The following is a 22724-nucleotide window of genomic DNA, read 5'->3' as shown; positions in this document are numbered from 1 at the left end:
AGTGTCTGCCTTTTATCGGCCTTCCCCTCCCTCGTCCAATTTGAGGAAGTGCAACTGAAAGAACGGGGCTTTTGAAACAGAGAGAAGAGTTGTGCATACGCCTGTGTCAAAAATGCTTGACCCTATTTTAAAACACACACATGCACAAGTAAGGCCAAACTGCAATAGAAGCCAGTTTCCCACCCAAGTAAATATTGACACCTGAACAAAGCTGTGAGATTTGGGCTCTGGAGCATTTAAAAGGCAGCAACCCACCCAACCCCCTTTTTGAAGAACCCACTTGCACAAATGTAAAATGACTCAGTCAGGATGTGCCAGGCAGAGAATACACTCAGGGTGAAATGAGGACAGATGATGTGAAACGCATTTTTGCATTTAAGAGGGGTTAAATTGGCAGGAAAGGGTTAATTCCTCCCCTCCATGCCTATTCTGATCCTATTGATTATCAGCCCCCTCCTACTGCCCCTCTGATGCTGTTTCGGTTTTTGAAACCTGCATGTTAAATGCAAAGGTGTTTAAAGTGAAAATGAGAGCGTATTCGCTAGGCAGAAACTCTGCTTAGATAAATGATGACTTTTGAGTTTCTCCAGGGTGCAGCACACTTTCTACAGGCCACCTGCCCATCTGCAGGCCCTTCTTGCATGTAAAGTGGCCTTAAAGTGTGGTGCTGCCACTTAGAGTGGTGGGAGGGGAACCTCATATCTGCAAAGAGGGGACACTTATATTTTCAGAGAGGGGACGAAGAAGAAGAAGAAGAAGAAGAAGAAGAAGAAGAAGAAGAAGAAGAAGAAGAAGAAGAAGAAGAAGAGGAGGAGGAGGAGGAGGAGGAGGAGTTTGGATTTGATATCCTGCCTTTCACTCCCTTTAAGGAGTCTCAAAGCGGCTAACATTCTCCTTTCCTTTCCTCCCCCACAACAAACACTCTGTGAGGTGAGTGGGGCTGAGAGACTTCAAAGAAGTGTGACTGGCCCAAGGTCACCCAGCAGCTGCATGTGGAGGAGCAGAGACGCGAACCCGGTTCCCCAGATTACGAGACTACCGCTCTTAACCACTACACCACACTGGCTCTCTCCATTGAGGGCCAGATTCCTTTCAATGAGCCTTCCAGAGCTCACATGCCAAGGGGACAAAGCTGCAAATGTAAATTTTTCTCGTCAGTCACACCAACAGCAATGCAACCGCCATTTTGGGCCCACCAAGCTTGAATACGGCGGGAAAGGTTTCCCATTTGAAGTCCGAACAGGACAGGGGACACTTTTGTGCAAAAACAGGACAAACCTGTTTTTCTAGGGATGGGGTGGCAACCCTAATGACAATACAAGGCAAAGGGGTGAGGAGAAATCAGTATTATCAATAAATCCAAGTGGGACAAAACACAATCATAGAATAAAATTCACCATTCCTAAAGAGCAGAAAGAAAGTTAACAGATAATAAAAAAAACATTCCAGGTGCTGGTTTTGTTGCACTGCAGGGAACCACAGCAGTCTGCCTTCCCAGCGTTTCCAGAGAAGAAGGATTGATTGTTAAACCACTCTAGGAACTGAAGCCTTGCAATGGGGGTGTCCTAACGAGTCTTAGCAACCTTAACAAATTACAGCTCCCAGGATTCTTTGGGCAGGGTAGCCATGGGCTGGTTAAAAGTGGCATGATATTGCTTTAAATGTGTAGCACAGATGAGGCCTTTGTTTCTCGAGCAAAGCTGACTGTGTCCAGTCCTCATGTAACCCAAGAAGGCAGACTCAGCACCACCGTTCCTTTCTCTGGGGTGTCTGTTAACAGAACTTTCTAACCACAGTCCTTGTGCTTCCTCCTCAGAAAACCCAAGGGACATGAGAGGCCAGATCACCATGCACAAAAGCTAGATCCGGCCTGTTGGTTCATGAGGGAAAGGGGAAGAGAGATTATTTTTACACATGGCATGTAAAGCGTTTGAGGAAGCCACATGCTCTGGGCCTGCATACGTGAATGTTGTTAATTAGGGAGAGATGAAAGAAAGAGAGAGGCACCCCTACATTTACTGTGTGTATAACCCTGAGGTCAAAACAAACAAATTCTGTTAGATTGCATATCCATATTTCAGCTAAGATAGGGTTTAGGTTTCATCTAGAGATGCAGGAAATTCAAAAATGCAGAGGCCAGTTTGGTGTAGTGGTTAGAGTATAGGACTAGGACCTGGGATGCAGCAGATCTATGTATTTGCAATAGTAATTTTAATTAAATTAAGGTATTTATACTTCAAAAATTTGCTGAACCACAGAACGGTGTTGGTGTGTTTCCTATGTTACCCTTCAAACATTTCACACTCTTAAAAGTGGTTTAACAGAAGTTTAAGCTTTGATCAAATGTACTGCTTACAGTTCAATTTTCTTCCCACCAACCCCTATGAATTCAACTGTTTTTAAATTTTACATCTCTGGTGGGGGCAACGTTGCATTACATCTCCAGCTCTAAATGCATCTGGCAGTGCTTAGCAATATGATTCTCCATCACTTTATTTTTCTGCTTAAAAAAAAAAAAAAGGAATATCCCAACAGAGGTGAATTCAGGAGAGGACATGAGCATTGTTCCTGAGACAGCACAGATATATAGCAGAAATAATATCACGCATATCCACTGTCAGATTTTATACATAGTTTTGTCACAAAGTATTTATTTCTGAATCAGATCAGCAGTTCTTAAGATCTATTTGAAATTCCTGTGTGTTCTGGTTTCACCTTAAACCAGTGCAAGGTTTCACATCCACAAGAGCCAAGTTGCCAGTGCAGCCCTGTGCATATCTGCTCAAAAGTAAATCCTATTGAATTCAGAGACACTTGAATCCGGTGTGCAGGATAACAATCCCAGATAAGGTACCATATCTATTCAAAGGGGGGAAAGGTAAGGATTATGAAACACCAGGTGATTTTTGTAATGCAAAGTCATGTCTCCTCGAGGTACCCTTCTCCAGCTTTTCAAGTATTTTCTCTTTGTCCAGGGAATGCTATAAAAGGGGCGCTAAATAAATTCTTCAGTATTCGCTGTGCCCTCTCCACAGGTTAATTGCTTGCCTTTTTGAGCTGTGGGCTTAAGCCTATTTAAAGAACCAGCTCTGTGCTTTTGCCTCTGTGCAGGTTAACAAGGGCACATACAGATATTAATTGTTTTGAGCCTTAGAAACAGCATCTTTCTCTGGATCTCCCACACACTTCAAAGTTCTTTTGTCACACTGACTTTTACATTGTGGGATTTGCCATGGTTTCCCAGCCTCTTAAGATCGCGAGCGCGTTTTATTTCTCTTGCACACCTGAACCCCAGCCATCTTCCGATGAGGGCAGAGCAGCATTGTATCCTCACAAGATTGAGGGTGATGTAGGTTAGATCAGGGGAGCCTGGAGGTTTATGCACAACCCCAACACTAGCCGTGCCTTTTCTTTGCAATACAGACCGTACAATATACTAATGTTTTATAGTACAGTGATTAAAAATAAAATGTGAGCTGCAGGTTCCCTGTTTAAGGTGTTGTTGTTTTGCATACCCTTTGGGGTGTCTGGATGTGACATGGCCCATGAATCCACCAGCAATCCAGACTCTGGCTCTGAGGCTGTAGAGCTTATGGAGCCAGATCAAGTTCAGGGCTCTCAGCCGACCAATGGAGACCAGGATACCAGTGGGCCTGAGGTTGCTGGACAGGAGCCCCCAGAAGAACCACTCGGACCTGTAGGGCCAGAATGTAGATTCCCACTGGCACCAGCAGCATTGGGAAGGAGGCTACAGAACAGAGGAGGAGGAGGAAAAGGAGTGCCCATCTTCAGGCCAGAGGGTTGGCCTCTGATGTTCTCCACCAGGGGGTAGAGGCTGGAGGAGGGAGGCTGGGGACTAGGACTTTAAAGGCCTCCTTCTGCTTTCAACCTCTGACTGGAGCAAATTGCTTACTTGGAGCTCTCCGGGGTGCTGCAGCTTTTGACAAGCCCCACACTTCCTCTGGCATTGGACCAGGACAAGACAATGGAGCTGGACAAGGTCTGCTGCACACAGTCCACAAATCTCCTTTCAAGGTTTTCCCCTCTCTGAGCACCAGATTGAGCTGCTCTAGAGGAACAGATTAATGGATGTTGCATTTGAGCTGCTTGGCTGCTCTTCAGAGACATTGTTGAAGAATGAGATGCCACGAAACACCATCAGCATATTCCTGAGCACCACTAAAAGCCTAGGCTAGAGCACCTATCGTCAGACAAATGTCTTCCTTTTGAAAGGAACTTGGAGGCCAGGGCTAGCCCTGCCATTTTGTCAGAGGGAGGTGGCAGCCTCAGGCAGCAGATGCTGCAGGATGTGGAGTGGTGGTGAGGTGTTGAGCTGTGTGTGAAATGCCTGTCCTGTGCTCAAAAAGCCACTGATAAGAACAGAAAAAGCCCCTTGCTGGATCAGGCCAATGTCCCATCTAGTCCAGAATCCTGATCTCACAGTGGGCAGCCAGAGGGTGTGGTCCTGTTTTCCAGGTAAGATTCAGCCACCATCTTCTCTTTTGTTTCAGGCAGCAAAATGCCTCTGGACTGGACCTGCTGGAGACAGTGTAAAACAACAACAACAGCAACATTTTACTGCCTGAGTGTCAGGGACTGGACAGATAGGAGGAATGGTGGAGACCACCCCACCCCCAGCCTGAAGCTTCCAGAGAAGAGCAAGAAAGTATAGATTTACCACAGTGGTTTGCAGGAGGTCACAGCTCAGAGGTAGATGAGGGGCAAAGTTGGGAAATAATGGGAGAAGAGGAGGGGGAAGCAGAGCTGGAGCAGCTGGCTGACTCGCTATCACTAGAAAACATTCCAGACCCCTCTTCTCCCAGAATCCGGCGAGCATTGAAAATAGGAGAGCAATGAGCTCAGAGACAAATGGCCCTAAGCAGCCACCGTAAGGTGGGTGGTGCTGTTGATGATTGAGGAGGGAAGGGGGTGGGGATTGCTCGAAGCAACGCCATTACTCCAAGATGTTGCATTTCTAAGCCTCTCTCTGTGAATATTGAATAAAAGACATTGGTAAGAACCTTCCTTGTGTATCTATTCCTGGAAGCCTACCATAGGGGGATTGGATTCCCAGACACCTGACACTGAGCAAGAACAGCAAATGGTACCCCACACTCACCCATCCATCCAAGTCAAGGTGCATGGTGCCCAAGGCCAGATAAGTTATCTTGGCAGCTGAGACAGCAGATTCTACAAGCATCCCCTCCCTGGCTGTAAAAAAAAAAAAAAGATAGCAAGAATAAATTTGGGAATGGCCATAACTCAGAGGCTGAGCTTCTGTTTTGCATGCAGAAGGTCACAGGTTCAATCCCTCATATCTTCAGGTGGGACTGAGAGAGCCCCCTGCCTTAAACACCGGAGAGCTGCTGCCAGTCAGTGCAGAAAATGCTGGTGTATGTATAAGGCAGCTTCATGTGTTCCTAATTAAATAACTAACTCATAATAAATAGTTTACTGCCTCTTTGTGATACCCAAATCAGCTGGCTGCCTCACTCTGCCAACTGGTAGATCCAGCCCTTACAGATGTGTAAAGAAAAAGGAAGAGCCCTTTACATGACAACTTCCCTGTTGTCATGTAAAGGATTTAAATTGTTTTTTCTCTCTTTTTTCTTTTTTAATGATTGCATTTTTTCTATGCATTTTTCTGTTTTTTCTTTTTTTTTCTCCTGCCTTTTGTGTTGTATTGTGTATTTTTTGTATTTTTCCCATGTTTTCTCTGTAATCTTTAAAAAAATTGAATAAATATTATTTTTAAAAAAAAAAAAAAGGAAGAGCCCTGTTAGGAGCACATAGGGCCTCTTTTAGTGTTGCAGTGATGATGGAGAATAACCCTGGACCTCACATGTCAGCAATGATGAAAAGTACAAAGGGTGCAGAGAGAAGGAAGAGGAAATCATCTGAACCATTAAGCCCCAGGCTTCTCAGACTGCAATCTTGTGCACACTTCCATGGGAGTAAACCCCACTGGACACAGTGGGACTTACACATGTGTAGATGTGCATAGGATTGTACTGCATAGATATTGAACAAGAGACCTGGTATCTACCAGCACCAAGGTGTGCCAGCAACTGTTAGAGTTACTTGTCATGAATACCAAACACCCATCTCTTTTCAGATAAGCAAGATTCCTGTTGGCGTTTATCTTGCAGAAGGTAAGGATGGGCAAATCTGTCAGTTTCAGTTTCTTTCATTTTTTCATATTTTTGAACCCTCAGCTCTTTGCATTTCCACATTTCAGTGTGCTTTTTTTAAAAAAAAGTCCTCAAGAAAATTAATCAGCATTTTAGTGCCATTTTCTCTTAAAATACACACTCGCATGCATTTTCCCTGATATGCAAATTTGTGCAAATCAATGTTCCCTAATATAATGCATTTTTGTACGTTGTCTTCTCTAACACATACATTTTTTGTACACTTCACCCTAGTGTATGCATTTTTGTACAGATTACAAGGTTAGAGGAATGCATTGCAAAATTGAGAGAAGTGAAAATTTCAGAGGATGGCTAAGCTTCGTATTGTTTCAGAAAGTGTGAATTTGTTAGATTCACCTTTAAATAGGAATTAAAATAAATTACTCCTTCGCCCCTGGCAGAAAGAGGAAATAATTATGAGAATCATACTGTGGTTTTATTTTTATTTTGGAAAAACACTGTGTTTTCAGGGTAGGGGGGAAAGATTCCCTAACACAGCACATGTTGTCAGGTTATGCTAAGCAGCCTCAAAGCAAAGGAACTCTGTACAATGTTTTCTTCAAGATCCTTCATTTCTGTGCTGCTTCTTGTAATAGCCAGGGACCTGGTCCTACCCCCTTCTTCATATTGTCTTATGTTTCCCGTCATTCTTTACTCAGGGGGTGGCCTCCTTTCAAAAACTGCACATTTGTTAGATTTGCTTTTAAATGTGAACTAAATATTTCTCCTCCCTCTCTAGTGGTCACCCTAGAGGAGGAGTGGGGTGGCTGGGAAGAGAGAGCAAGAGGAGATTTCCATTATATGTCCTCCCACTCCCTCAACTCAGGTGTGAAGAGAGGTCATTCTGAACATGTTGCTGGCAAGCTGCCGACCTTGGTACCTCTGCTCCTCACCTCTGCTTCCAAAACTTGCACTGATTTTGATGCTTCCCATCTATGGACAATTTGTGACCTGCTGTCCTCTCTTCAAAGGAAGAAACGGCTGAGCAGGAATCAGGCCGAAACACTGGAGGAATCAAAGCACAGGCTGCCTCACTCTCGTCTTAGTCTTTTGGGGCATTCTTTGTGAGCAAATTCTTGGAAGGGAGAATGTGAATTCTTGCCATATTTGAGGGAAGGGGTTGCATAGGAATAGAGGAGGGAAATAAAATGTGAGCCAAAGTCCTTGATGATGATGCTTGGAGGCCACGCCATCTAATTATTCTGCCTCCAACCTCTGTTATTAAGAAGCCAGTAGGCTTTGGGGTCTCCCAGGAACAGGAAGCACAGAACTATAGAAGGAGAGAGAGGAAGGGTGGGGGAACAGCAAGGTGGCTGTGGTGAGAAATCATTCTTCAGGTTCCAGGTCTCCCGCTTTTCTCCTTCTGCTGAATGTGACATTTTCTGCTGGCGCCTCACTCCAAAAAGCTCTGCTGCTAATTTTATGCCCAGGGCTCTGATGCTCTGTAATTTGAAACTCTTCTCAGCAGCCTGCCAACCCAGGCACACACACCCTTCCTGTGCTGCCGAGAAGCAGATATCAGGCAAATGTCTAAGCTAGCCTCAGGATGTTTGGATAACGCCTGGCCTTGTGCAACAGCATCCGCACAAATTTCCTCCTTCTTCCCCCTCACTCCCTTTCTCAAACCTCCCGATGGCCTAGCCACATTCACAGTGTGCAACCAAGTACCGCTTTAAACTGCCATGGCTTCCTGCAAAGATTTCTGGGGTCTGTAGTTTGTGAAGGGTGTTGAGAGTTGTTAGGAATACCCCATTCCCCTCCCAAACACGTGGACATTGCATCTGTTTTAATCTGCTTTTAGTTTATTGTTGACTTTAATTATATTTAACAAGGTTGTGGAACATAATTCCCTGACATATCTACTGCAACTATGGCACAAGTTTCTTTTTTTAGGAAACCTGCGGGTGGGAGGAGACCAGCAGCACCTCCAATTCACCCAGAGGTCCCTTTAGAGGTGCCATTTGGGGGACTGCCAAGGAGGTACGGATCCTGCCTCCAAGGAGTGAACTGCAGCCTTCACTACTAGAAGAAGAAGAAGAGTTTGGATTTGATATCCTGCTTTATCACTACCCTGAGGAGTCTCAAGGGATGTGGGTGGTTCTGTGGTCTAAACCACAAAGCCTAAGGCTTTCTGATCAGAAGGTCAGCAGTTCAAATCCCTGTGGCGGGGTGAGCTCCCGTTGCTCAATCCCTGCTCCTGCCAACCTAGCAGTTCGAAAGCATGTAAAGTGCAAGTAGATAAATAGGTACCGCTCCGGTGGGAAGGCATTTCCGTGCGCTGCTCTGGTTTGCCAGAAGCGGCTTAGTCATGCTGGCCACATGACCCAGAAACTGTACTCCGGCTCCCTCAGCCAGTAAAGCGAGATGAGCGCTGCAACCCCACAGTCGTCCATGACTGGACCTAATGGTCAGGGGTCCCTTTACCCTTTACCTTACCTAAGGAGTCTCAAAGCGGCTAACATTCTCCTTTCCCTTCCTCCCCCACAACAAACACTCCGTGAGGTGAGTGAGGCTGAGAGACTTCAGAGAAGTGTGACTGGCCCAAGGTCATCCAGCAGCTGCATGTGGAAAAGCAGGGAATTGAAACCAGTTCACCAGATTACGAGTCCACTGCTCTTAACCACTATGCCACACTGGCTCCTACTACTACTACGGCAGCAGCAGGCAATGAATTCCCTGAAGGCTGGATCTGCTGCCCCGTGGATCCTGCCGCCTGAGGCAGTCACTTCACCTTGTCTCATGGGAGGGCCAACCCTGATGACTTTGCTATGCTTCTTATCTCTTTTATCTGTTAGTTTCATTCTTGAAGTTGAAAGTTCTTATTGTGACTTATGTTATTGCACCCGACCCTAATATAACTTTGTGATGAAGGATGGGTAAAATATTTTCAATAAATGAAATACTTATTTACAGTGGTGTAGCGGGGGGGAGGTGCTAAGGAGCACAGCTCTGGGACTTCTTTCTGATGAACCCTCCCTGTTCTGGTAAGTGAATGAGGTGATAATGAGGTTTCAGGTTTGTTTGTGACAGATTAGAGGAAGTCGGAGGATAAGGGGAATAGCCAAACATGCACTGAATATGCCTTTCTTGCTTTTGATGAAGTTCCTGTTTCATACTACTGGTTTAGAAGTTAACACTTTTATTTGCAAGATTGTTTGCGCATCAGATTGAAAGGCTGGAGACCTTTTGTTTAAGCTCAATTTATTTGACAAGTTGAACCTCTGCAGTCAGAAGTAAGCACTATAGCGTTTAATAGAGCTGTACGCCCAGGAAGCCATGCACAGGGTGGCAGTCATGGTGATCTCTGTAAATTGGGAATTATGCTATATACAGCCCTCCTTCAGTATATATGAGACAAACATTCAAATACACATGTCTATGCATATAAGTAGGGATGGACAAATCTCTCAATTTTGGTTCTCTGCATTTCTCATTTTTCCCATCTTCTTTCCAGTTCTTCATGTTTCTGTACCAATCTGTGATATTTTTCCTTAATCCTTATGAAAATTCAGCAGCATTTTAGTGCATGTTTCTCCTAAAAAACACATTTTGTATGGTTTTTGACTGTGTGTGTCAAAATCATACAAAAATGTATTTTTAGGATAAATTTGCACTAAAATGCTGCTGAATTTTCAGATAGATAGATAGATGATAGGTGATAGATAGATGATGATGATAGATAGATAGATATAGATAGATATAGATAGATAGATGAATAGATAGATGATAGATAGATATAGATGAATAGATAGATGATAGATAGATGATAGATGATATAGATAGATAGAAAGATAGATAGATAGATAGATAGATGATAGATAGATAGATAGATAGATAGATAGATAGATAGATAGATGATAGATAGATAGATAATAGATGATAGATGATAGATAGATGATAGATAGATGATAGATGATAGATAGATAGATAGATAGATAGATAGATAGATAGATAGATATAGATAGATAGATAGATAGATAGATAGATAGATAGATGATAGATAGATAGATAGATAGATAGATATAGATAGATGATAGATAGATAGATAGATAGATGATAGATAGATAGATAGATAGATAGATAGATAGATAGATAGATGATAGATAGTAATGTCTCATTCTATAATGCATTTTTATGTTATTCTTCCTATGTGCACACATTATGCTAATATTGTCTGGTTGGAGAACTGCATCACAAAATTCAGAGAAATGTGAATTTGAAATGATAGTTGTGTTCAGCTTGCACATTGCTTTGAAAAGTATGGTTTCATATTAAAATGGGGGGATCAAACTTCCTCTCCATCCCTATGTATAGGAGGGAGGGAGAGGAGGGGTCTGCATTTTTGGATTTTGTCTTGATGAGTTCCTGCACTTCAAAATTTACCACCACACCACAGCAGATAAGAACGAGAAGGGCAAACAAGTGGGGAGAGTGGGAGTCTCCAACCCAGAGACATACAGTACAGCTCCAAAACCTGACCCACATATGTCCTGCTTTTTAATTTATGGGAAGGACTAAGATGGACTAGTCAGCAGCTAGCCATAAATCTTTCCTCTTGGCTAAGCCATGTAGACAGGAAGGTTGGGATGCATGACTTGAACAAGATTCCAGCCCACTACTCCTCTTGTGTCTGCTACACACACATGATCGTGGTTCAGAAACTTACAGAGATACCTTGAGGTGATATCCAACTACTAGGAGACTCACTGCACAAGAGGCACAAAATCATACAACATATCTTCTATACTGCAAACATTCCACCTTCATGATAGTGCTTTGAGTTGTGGGTGCCAGCATTTGTGAACTCCAGATTCCCCTTGATTCCTGGGTCTGATAGGTGTTAGAATTTAATCAAGGCTTGGAGTAATACAATTGGCTGCCAGATTTAGCAAAGTGTAAAATACAGGCCAAACTAAAATACAAGCCAAACTTCCATGTTCATGAAATCAGTCATTAACCAAAGACCAAGGGAAGGTAATGGGCCATTAGGAAAGCCAGAGAGAGGGGACCCTGCCAGACGGCCCTTGGGAGATGCCCCGACTCCAGGTCTGAGTTACTTAGCAGGACAAAGGCCAGAGTCTGAAAGAGAGCAGTTGTTTAGGATTACAGTTGGCTGGGATGTGTCCACTCAGTTTAAAAGTTTGATCTAAATGCTATTGTGTTAACACCTAGGACCATGCAGGCAAGGCTTAATTCAAAGATGGACTAGTGAAGTGCATCCATCCCGCTGCAAAATCTTGTGCAGGCACAGCCTTCTTCTGTATCCACCACCTCCCACATTCCTTCCCCTGTCCATCCATCTCTGGCCTTGAAAGAAGGAGAATGGAATTCCTCAAGGCAGCTAATGACTTGGCTTTGGCCCCTGCCTTGCTGGTTTCAGCTCCCTCTTAATCAAGTGGCATGTGAGGCACGACAGGAAGCTCTGGAATGCAGGGCAGGAACTGACCCGGTAATCCCATGGAAAGTCAGGCCTGCCTTAATGATTCTTGTAAAATAAGCAGCAAGGCTTTAGCACCAGAAATCTCTTTGGGCCAATACCCCTTCTGAAATGCTATTTGACACTGTCTGTGACTAAGGGCTGCTCCAAGTGACTTATTTATTGAGCATTTATTTACTGAGCATCTGTCATGATTTGCTTGCACAAAGCTTATATGGAGGTTACACAATGTCTGGTTTCTACTGAAAATTCATTCTGAAGGATCCAACAATGCAAAGTACAATATTAAAAACACTTTAAAACAAATTACAACCACCACTAGACTGGAAGTCTTAAAAATATCTCTCTCCAACATCAAAGGCCAGGATCAAAAGCAGCCTATGAACATTCATCCTAATTTGTTTCTTAGGTTCAATGCATTTCCCCATTACTTTCCTAACTGCAAAACTCTGTTTCTTTTCTTAACTGTATCTGTTGCACTAGGAAGATAGAACACTTTAATTTACTGCAAATGGACAACCCTAAATTCCTCAGCATGTACTTAAATCAATCCTGCAAAATTCTGACAGTCTATAGGTGCCCTAAGCTATACTGGGATGGTGAGGTGGGGGGAGATGCATATTCCACAAGGCCTGTTGGGGATCATGTATAATGGCTGGAGAATGTACAAAATTCAGCCTAGATGTGCACATTCCCCATAGCCTTATGAACACAGTGTATGTTGGCCAGTTAATGTGTACAATTCCCTCTTCATTGAAATAGTATGTGCACATGTTCCATGAGGCTTGGTGATCATATACATTTGATCATGTGTATTGTCAGTTTTACTTTGGACAAGAGCACAATGGGTATACCAGGTGATCTGTATGTTCACCTTGGTTGTATTGAAAGTATTGAAAACATTTCTATCAGCATGCTTTCTGCTAAGAGAATAAAAAACACCCTTGAGAAACCCATTTGAAATGAGAGCTTCATCAGCAAAAGTCTTTCCTTCAATAAATTTCTGAGTGAAACCTGAAATGCAGTCTAGGGAAGGCTTTTTTATTGGACAAGTCTTCACCAGCTAGGTCCTAGTAGAAATGGGTGGACAAAGAGAAATTGCCAGAACTCACCACAAATGCCTCCCTTGTTCTCTTTTAATGGCAATGGTGCTCACCTGAGAGGTGCCAGAACCTAGTTCCGGTGAGTTCTGGCTGGCGAAAAAAGCCCTAGCCTTTTGTAAGATCAGCTCATGGAGAATAAGGCTACCAAGGTGTACTAAACATGATGGATATGTTACTTCTAGTAACATACTTCCCATCCACACAAACAGCAATTTTATTTATGTCTGAAATTGCATTGAGGGCTCTTATCAGAGAGCTCCTTCTTAGATTGTGGCCCTCAGCGGATACCCATCCTAGCCTGAAGCAGGAACTGCATTTCTGCGTCAGTTTTTCATGGTGGGCTTTGTGACGGTTGTTGGATTTTGCTGTCTCCTGTCTTTGGGCTCCTTTTATGGAGGTCTTAGTCTTAATCCTTAATCCCTCCAACTAAATTTATCAGCTGTTGATTCTAGCCAAGAGTTAAGCTAAATTAAACTTTGGAATTCCATGTAGAGTGTATCAGATGCACTTGAGTTAAGGGGAGGTGGAGCTGCAACCAGCGAGTGTCCTAATTACAAGCTGCCAGGGGAGCCATCCTTCACACCAGAGGCTTCTTTCTCACCTCTTCAAGCCTGTTACAGTTTTGGTGGCTTTGACATGACGGAAAACTGATCCAGGGGTGCAGTGCGCCAATCAAAACACCTACTGTCCAGCAGGTGTGTCTGAGTATCGTGTCTGGACATGCACATCCCAGGCATTGACTGCAAGGTTTGATCTGTCTCTGCATGTTTGCATGTGTGACACTGTGATCTCATGGCAAATTTGTGTTCTTTGATAGCAAGTGTGCATTCATGAGAAAAATATAAGAGAAATCTTTTTATATGCGACAGCCGCTGCCCGGTTATTAGTTGCATCGAACTGGAAAGGGGGGAAAGTACCAACAGTAAGGGAATGGCAGAATAAGTTATTAGACTATGCAGAAATGGCTCAATTGACAAATAGATTAAGGGGAAATACAAAACAGTCATTCATGCAAAAATGGGATATGTTCAAGAAATACTGTACCTACAAAAATACAATAATGACATAACATCTATGGCAGCGTTTGAATGACCCTTGTGTAAATTAAATATTATGAAATAAGGAAAAATGGTACGATATGTTATAAGAAAGTATTAGAAAATATAGTAAGAGTAAGGTAAGAAGTATAATTACATTCAATGTTGTAAATGTAACTTACATCGGGAAATGACGGGAAGTATATTTTGACATAATTTAGTTTATTGGATTTTACTTTGGTTTATTTTTGTCTAGTTAGAAAGTATAAGAAAAGAGCACGTATAAGTACAAATTTAAATCAATATTTAATGGTATAAAGGTTGTTGTTATTAGTAGTAGTTTTACCTTTTCTTTGTATGTGTGTTTAAGATTGTGTATGATATTCTTGGATGTCAATTAATAAAAAAATAAAAAGAGAATGCCTGTGCCCTTTCCCATAACTTGCTCAGATGTAGTCTCTCGCACACTTATCCTCTGCTATCCAAAGCCATTTCTTACATTAGACAGGGGCAAAGCTGGATCAATAGGAAGCTGCAGGCAGATACGCAGATCAGTGTCCTTGTGTTGTACATGTGTTAGATGCAGTGCTATTTTTCTACGAAAAGAGGTGCCAGAACTCACCATGAACGCCTCCCTTGTTCTCTTATAAAGGAAATGGTGCCGCCTGAGAGGTGTCAGAACTGAGTTCCGACTGGGGAAAAAGCCCTGGTTAGATGAAATGTGTTTGTCACATTCATACATTTTGTATTTAGATCTGCGCTTAAAACAGGCACAGACCTGAAAGTGTAACGCAAAAAAGTGGCCCCGGCATGTGAGCATATGTGGACACAAACACCTGACTTCCAGTGCATGCAGCAAAACATCTTTCCCCTTCCCTCAGAAGGGATTCCCTCAGAAGGGATTCGCAGAAAAATTAATGGAGGCTTGAAATCTGTGCATTGAAATGCTCGGCTTCTGAAACTAGAAATCACCAGTTATGACTCTTTTCCTCTTAAGGGCAACAGTGAATTCCAAGCATATGTGAAATTGCTTAATTTTCAACAAGGATTGAGGATAGAAAAGGATTTGTGAGATATTAAGTGGGCAATGTATTTGTAATATCTGAGGGAGGTGGTCTGGGCTCCTGGAAAGGATGAGGAAGTGTGCAGACATACGCCTTCTGAACTTTTGATATACTGACCACATGAGGACTAAAAACTTATTTTATTTTTGAAAAAAGGCTGGTAAAATATATTAGTAGATTCTCCAATGGATTGCTTCTCTGTGCACTGAATTTTGGCTCTGCAGATGTATATTTTTCCATATTAAACAACTGATTTTTTTTTCAATTTAATACTGTAATTTATTCCATGCGTCCAATAAAAATTGAAAAATAGTTTATGACATTTTGGGCTAAGAGCTCTCACCCCTACTTTTAATTGTTGGAGTGGCCAGGGCAAGACAGCCAGATGGGCTGGGTGTTGTTGTTGTTGTTAAAAGGAATTACCGGTAAATATTAAAAGGCAGCCCTTCTGCCCTTCTCTCTTTTCCCCTCTCAGTCTAATTTGGCCCTTAACAGTGATCCAAAATAGTGACTCCCAGCTTGCTCTCTACCCTGCTCCACACTGAGGTGAGAACTGCAGAAAAGCTGTAGAGTTCTTTATTACTATTATTTATTAATATTATAATAATTAATTAATGGCAGGGGTGAAGTACAAGAAATCGCATCAAGAATAAATCAGATCACCTGGTTTCAAAGACTTTGCTTCCACCTGTAGCTACCTTCCAGATCTGTCTCCAAAGGGTGGCCAAGCTGGGCTTTTGTCAGAGCCCCAAGACCAGCAGAGGGCCCACTGTCCTAATCATAATACTACCTTTCCCACTTTGCACAGAATGTCCCAGATAATCAGATGCAGCCTAGGAGAATTCCCAGTTTGTATATCCTGCCTTTTCCATGGTAAGGGTCACACTGAGGGAGTTATGCCAGAGCCCCACCCCCCTCACCCCCAATGCTAGTCACAGGTCAGTAAATGGCTTCAGCAGAAGCACTGGTGCCTGGTCTTGTGGCGCTGTTCTGTTTATTTTCTTCTCTCCTCCAGGCAAGAGTTCTTACATAGTCTCAATGGTTCTTCCCCCCTACTAATTGTCTCCCAGTGACTGCTGTGATATGGAGAGATTTCTATTGGAATGGACTCATCTCACATTCTGCAAAGCACATATATTTCTTTTGTGGGGACTTCAGTGCTCAAATTGGAGCAGTCTCAGCAGGTCTTTTGCAACCATTAGGTTTAGAGTTGGAAGACAGTTTTCTAACGTTGTGTAATTCCATGAATAGTAAATAAAATCAGCAAGGGAACTAACATTTTTAGAATTTGCATATGCATTATGTTTACCTGAGCAAATGTGAAGGTGATGCCACTGACCACATAGTGATCTCACTATCATTATTATTTTCTAATGGAATACCTTTAAAGTGCTAGAAAGAACTGAGAGTGATCATTTCCCGGTATCAATGTCCCAATAGGCACTAAATGAACCTGCATCACTAACTGAAACAGCATATTTGACTGGAGAATTGCTGGGTAAGAAGAGATTGAAATGTTTTTTTAGACTGAGTAGTGACCTCCAAAAGAAACTCTATGGCCTCAATAGACCAGCAATTGGAGAAGAGAGGAACCTCCTCTCCTTAGCCAGAAATACAGGTGAAATGTCCATCTCTGGAAATAGGATGTGCTAACTGGTCATTAAGATTTACCCAAAAAAAGTAATAAATGGTGTCCATAAAGCAAAAAAAAAAAAAAAAAGAATCAGGAGGGGGAGAAGGCCTTTTGGATAGTGCTTACTTTTCTTTTGCTGGAGTCTACATGTGAAGCTAGAGAGGGATTAGGAGTGTAAGTAACTTGAGAGCAAAATGACCAGCCTGTCCACTGAAACAGATGCCTCTCCATCCAATAAGCAGAAATATATTTTGCACTAGGCTGATTGAGTCCCTTGGGCAATTGGGACATGTGCAGTGTAATTCTGTGTATCTCAATATTCCACTGCGTTCAGTCTGGCTGTTGTGGTCTGGAGGCAATAGTGGACTGTATGAGGACCAATAAACTGAGGCTGGAACTCAACAAGGTGGAGGCACTTAGGGGTCGTGATTCTCAGAACTGGGAATTGGTTTGGCAGAGTTCCACACGTTTTGAAACTGCAAGCAGCAGACACCCCAAGCTTGGCAGTAGTTCTCAATCCAGCTTTGTCATAGGAGACCCAAGTGGTGTTAGTGGTAGTGTGCTTATTTCTAACTATCACCTGCTCACCAGCTACAGCCATTCCTGGACAGAGATAGCCCAGACACGATAATCCATGCCTTATGACTTGATTACTGAAAAGGTGCTGCTACATGGGGCTGCCCTTGAAGATGGCCCGGAAACTACAACTGGTGCAGCCGGAATGTTGAGCAGTTCATTCTGCTAGAATCATGTAACACTGATTCTGAAGGATCTGCACTGTCTGCCTTCATTTTTCCAAGCTCAGTTCATTATCCCAGGTACCTGGTACCTGATTCAGCTGCTGTTTGCCTGGAATTGCTAGTGACTGGACCTAGCATGTGTTCTGCCACTGATCTATGTGAGCCCTCCCTTTTTGGTTAGGGGTAGTTTGTAATTATGAGCTGTCCATTTTTTTTAGAAAAACTGTAGAATTGTCCATCAATTTATTTGAGGTGAAAAGCATCAACTTATGAAGAGGAGACATCTATTCATCATTAGCTAGGCATATTTTGACATCTTACTCCCTTCCCAATTTCCCTCCTTAATTGGTCATACCAATAGTCATATACCAAGTCTCGCTTGTTGCTCATTTGGTTGCCAATGTTTGCGGTTTCAGACTGACCTAGGGCTGTTTGAAGGCCATGCAAAATAAACATTCTAAAATGCATGTCATGCAGTCCACACTCCTGTGACATCAATTGCATCACAATTGCTCTGGTCCTGCAGACAAGCCCACAGGGCAAGGCAGTTCTATTGTTGCAGCACCAAGGAGAGCTCCTCATTAGCAACCTGCTCTGGCAAGGGTTAGAAGTCATCTGAGGTCTTTTGAACCTCTGTCTCCAGTCCACCTCTCTTGGGCTTCACCCCCTTTTAAAGAAATAGAGTCTCTTAAAGGGCCAACTCTCTGGCCTGAAGATGGACACTTCTCCCATGCTCCATGACCTGCCTGGTGCACTCCCAGTGCCATTAGACTGGCAAGGTAATATAGGAGGCACTCAGTTCTTTGGATTTGGAAAAAAAGCACCCAGGAAGGTCCTGGTAGGGGTTCAATGGGCCTTGGTAAGGTAGGATCTGGTTCAATGAACTTCTGCCTGCTGGCCTCAGGTTCTGTCTTTCCCTGATCACCAGCATTAGATATAACCTGAAATGTGGGCTAGCTCCTCTGTTGGTGATATAGTAGCTTCTGACTCAGTGCTGGACTCTGGGGCAGTAGCTATAGGTGGGCTGAAGGAGCACTGCTTACCTAATCTCCCGTCACCACTGTTGGTGTGATATAATTATTATTATTATTATTATTATTATTATTATTATTATTAGTATTATTATTATTATTATTATTATTATATTTATTTATACCCCACCCATCTGGCTGAGTCTCCCCAGCCACTCTAGGCGGCTCACAATCAAGTGTTAAAAACAGTACAGCGTTAAATATTTAAAACTTCCCTGAACAGGGCTGCCTTCAGATGTCTGCCTTCAGATAGCTGCTTATTTCCTTCACATCTGAAGGGAAGGTGTTCCACAGGGTGGGCTCCACTACCGAGAAGGCCCTCTGTCTGGTTCCCTGTAACCTCACTCCTCGCAATGAGGGAACCACCAGAAGGCCCTCGGCGCTGGATCTCAGTGTCCAGGCTGAATGATGGGGGTGGAGACACTCCTTCAGGTATACAGGACCGAGGCCGTTTAGGGCTTTAAAGTCAGCACCAACACTTTGAATTCTGCTCGGAAACGTACTGGGAGCCAATGCAGATCTCTCAGAACCGGTGTTATGTGGTCCCAGTGGCCACTCCCAGTCACCAGACTAGCTGCCGCATTCTGGATTAATTGCAGTTTCCGGGTCACCTTCAAAGGTAGCCCCACGTAGAGTGCATTGCAGTAGTCCAGTCGAGTACAGTACAGTGATGTACTGTCCAGTCAAGGAGGAGGAGAGAATAAATCTCAGTGTCAGATTTGTTCTGTTGGTGAGTTTGCACCACACCATCCACACTGCTGCCTAGCCCCTCACCCTCCCACTACACCACAAGGACGGCAGGGAACACCCTGTCCAACCAACTGCTACTGCTCTGGGGTCATGACAGCTGATAGCTTCTGCTACTCTTACTATTACTCATATCTTTGGAACCAACAATGGAAACCACTAGCACCAATAATTGTATGTCATAAAGAAAGTAGTTTAGAAAACAAGATGGATTGATCCTTTATTAGGATAAACTTGCAATTACAGTCAAAGCAACTGGCGTGATTAGACCAGGAATGCTTCTTAAGGAGGCAAAATTGCATGTTGTAATAACAGGCGCGTCGTTTTCTGTCCCTGTCATAAGGTACAACAAAGGGGTGAAAAAATAAAGAAAAAGAATTGCATATCTGATTTTTTGCATGGACACTCAAAGAATATGGAGATTTCATATCACAGAAGATGCCCACTAGTGCTTTCTGCCAGAGGAACTAAGTAATTCACTACTGAGAAATCTACAGAAGACTGGAGCACATCAAAGCATCATTATTATAATGCAAAAAAGCAGCAAGATAGTCCAAATCTGCCAGGGCTTTTCTGAATTAACCTTATGTAATGATCCTATTTTCTCTCCATTATTTAAAAGGCATACTCTGCGGAGCCCATTTTGCATCAGACATTCTCTGCCTAACAAAGATCTGTTGGTCCATCAGCACTCGGGAAGAATCACTGGTTTTCCGAACTCTACATATGTATTTCCCAGCTGGAGATTTTTCACATACACCTTAGGGTGTTTTTTTAAAAGAGGGTCCCTTGTTTCTGGAGTTGCAATAGGAGCATAGGAAGCTGCCTTGTACTGGGCCAGACCAGTGATCCATCTATCTCAGTTTTGTCTACATGGACTGGCAGCAGCTCTCCAGGGTTTCCGGCAGGCAATGCGTCCAAGCTCTACCTGGAGATGCCAAGAATTGGACCCGGGACCTCCTGCATGCAAAGCAGATGCTCTGCTACTGAGCTCCACCCCTTCTCAAATGTGATAATGTGATATCTCCAGTAAGGCCAGACATTTTGCAATCCAATTAGCATGATTCCAGACTTGCTGCTGTTTGGAAAGCATGCATGGAATCAACTAGTGCTGCCAGAAAGGCTCTCTGAGCTCAGGCTATGGAATGAATTTGGAGGGACTCGTAACAACCTACCTCAAAGAGGAGAGCTTTATAGCCCCAGAATCTGGGTTAGGTTTTTGCAAGGCTTACTGAGACAATGTGTGCAATGGCTTTGAGCATTCTCAAGTGCGGCATATATGCTAAACAGGGGTAACAACTTGAATAATATAGGGGGTGGGCAGATAAGCCCCGCCCCACATAATTAATCACAAGGCGCAGTGCATGCACACCATTTGAATGGCAATGCTGATCCACTTTGGGGGAGCCTGGAAACCTCAAATATTTTATTGAGGGGGCCAAAGGGACCTCGGTTCCTAGAAGTTGGCTCCTATGATGCTAAATATAATGGTTTTAATTACCATCGGCTTAGGCAGGATGCAAAGCAGTGAATGGCCAAAGGATGCTAGACCAGCACCAGCACTCAGTGAGGCTGGACAGCTGCCAAGGAACCATAGATGGTTGAGGGAGCCACTGAGCTAGACCTAGTGCAACCCCTAATACACCTTCTCTGCTGCTTTTGGCATTCAGTGGATCTGCAAGAAGGATGGATTAAGACTTCCAAAAATAACACAATGGGGAATGATCACACTGAGGAGGGGCCTTCTTTCTAAATCTCAGTTGTGTCCTGGCAATAAGCTCCTCCTCTGCATGAACAGGTCATTTTCATCCAGTAGACTATTTGCATAAAGCAAGTCATTTGCATCCAGTGAAGCTGGTCCATTAAAGCAAATGGGGTTTTGCCTACCAACCTTAGTCTCTCCTCACCCACCTGCTTGCCTTCTTAGTTACAACTAGTCCTGTGGCACAGTGGGTCAATGCCTCTGGCTGTTGACCAGAAGGTTGGTGGTTTGAGCCCACCCAGGGATTGCTGTTGGCAGGATTCCTACACCAGATGACCCTCAGCAGTCCCCTCCAACCCTACAATTCTACAAGTCTATGAACTAGTCTGGGGTTGGTGGGTGACATTGGTTGTAGGCTTCCTACTCTTTCTTCAGTGTTGCCCTTGTAGAACTCAAGAGAAAAGAAGTAGCTGGTTCTTGCTCCGCCTACCCTTGACCTCCGTGCTTTCTGCACAGTCATTTTCAATGGGCACCAGTCATCACTGTTTGCATCACTTCTGTTCCAGCACCAGTTGTCATATGAATTCCTTGCAGTGCTCCCAAGTGTTTGGTGGGAGGGCACAGCAAGGAGGATGGGCTAACAATCGCACAGCTGAGCCCAAGTAGCATGCCCTTGTTGCAAAACCTGCTGCACGCTTGGCTGATATAGCCCACTTTCTTGAGCCTGTCACTTAAGGGAAAAAAACTGTTGACCAGTGAAATATTGCTAAGGTGCATTGCCAGCTGACGGAATCCTCACTCATTGCCTCGTGCTAGTTTTAGACTTTCTTAGCCAGCACTTTTCACTTGGGATGTTGGCAGGAAACCCCCCAGATCAAAATTCTGGGATCAGAGCTATGATGTTCTCCTTAGTGCAGCTCCGGCCATCTCCTGGATTTTAAAGGCTGCAGTCATGGTCAAATGCATTTGCACTGCTCAAGGTGGCTTACAGCATTTTTAAGAGATATAAAATGAATGCATTAAAAAAACCCAGAATCTTTGTAAACATCTATAATCAATCCAATTTTGCTTTGTACTATGAATAGCATCTGGGACCAAACGAATGTTTTGCAAGTTATGCTCCCTGTTCCACATAACTGGTAATGAGGGTATGTACCACTTTAGAACGTTACAAGTTCACTTTGATTTAATTTCTCAAAGCTTCTGGTGTTTGTTTTACTCTTATTTAAGATGCAGATGGCCATGATATGCATATTCTCAAATACCTAGTTTTCAAAGGAACTTGAATTGGTCAGTACTCCTGTAGCCAATCTGGTGCCCTCCGGATGTTTCAGACTACAACTGTGTAGCTCTGCTGGCTGGGACTGATGGAATTGTAGAAATATACAGAAGCACATCAAAGCATCATTACTGTAATGCGAAAAAGCAGCAAGATAGTCCAAATCAGCCAGCGCTTCTCAGAATTAATGTTATGTGATTATCTTATTTCCTCTCCATTATTTAAAGGGCATACTCTGCCAAGCCCATTTTGCATCGGCCATTCTCTTTCTTACAAAGATGCTGCTGACCCGTAAGCTCTGCTGGCTGGGGATGATGGGAGATGTAGTTCAAAACATCTGGAGGGCACCAGGCCTATGCTCACCCTTTGACTGAAGATGCCATTAGGTGCCACTATGAAGCTGGTCAGTCCAGGTGATGGCAGTTGCATTCAGCAAACCTAAAAGGGTTGTGACAGACTAAGATGTTGTTATGAGTTTGGGGGGGGCGAGTTGGCCACATGCCAGAATCCCTTCTGCAGGGATTCAGTTGCTGAATTAGCCAGCCAAGGGCCATAATTGCCCCCTAAATTTGGGTCTTTAAGGTAACAAAGGAAGTAGCCCTGTGCCAGAGGACAAATGGGTGGGCCTCTCTCCCTCAACTGTCTGGTAATTAGAAAGACAAAGAGTCAGAGGTGAGGTGTGTGAGCTAGAAGTAAGAAGCCTGCAGCTGGTTGGGTAGCTGAGAGATGGAGCCATGCCTGATTTCTGGTTGAATCCAAG

At 43.5% G+C, this 22724-nt stretch overlaps 1 protein-coding gene and 1 long non-coding RNA gene across 2 annotated transcripts in view; both read left to right on the top strand.

Moving 5' to 3' along the window:
• Window positions 1-13401: 13401 nt before the first annotated feature.
• PVALB (parvalbumin) overlaps window positions 13402-22724 on the top strand; it is a 44514-nt gene continuing 35191 nt past the window's right edge. Inside the window, exon 1 of the mRNA XM_079993218.1 lies at window positions 13402-13426. The gene's annotated coding sequence lies outside the window, so the exon portion shown is untranslated. The remainder of the gene's footprint in view (window positions 13427-22724) is intronic.
• Window positions 17725-19583, top strand: LOC307225709. Its single transcript, XR_013843149.1, has 2 exons — window positions 17725-17984; window positions 19327-19583. It is a non-coding gene; the product is annotated as an uncharacterized lncRNA (long non-coding RNA).

The sequence above is a fragment of the Podarcis cretensis genome (assembly GCF_951804945.1).
Source record: "Podarcis cretensis genome assembly, chromosome: 10".
Classification (NCBI taxonomy): Eukaryota; Metazoa; Chordata; class Lepidosauria; order Squamata; family Lacertidae; genus Podarcis; species Podarcis cretensis.
Note: the sequence above shows the minus strand (reverse complement) of the source record. Positions and strands in the feature narration are given on the sequence as shown.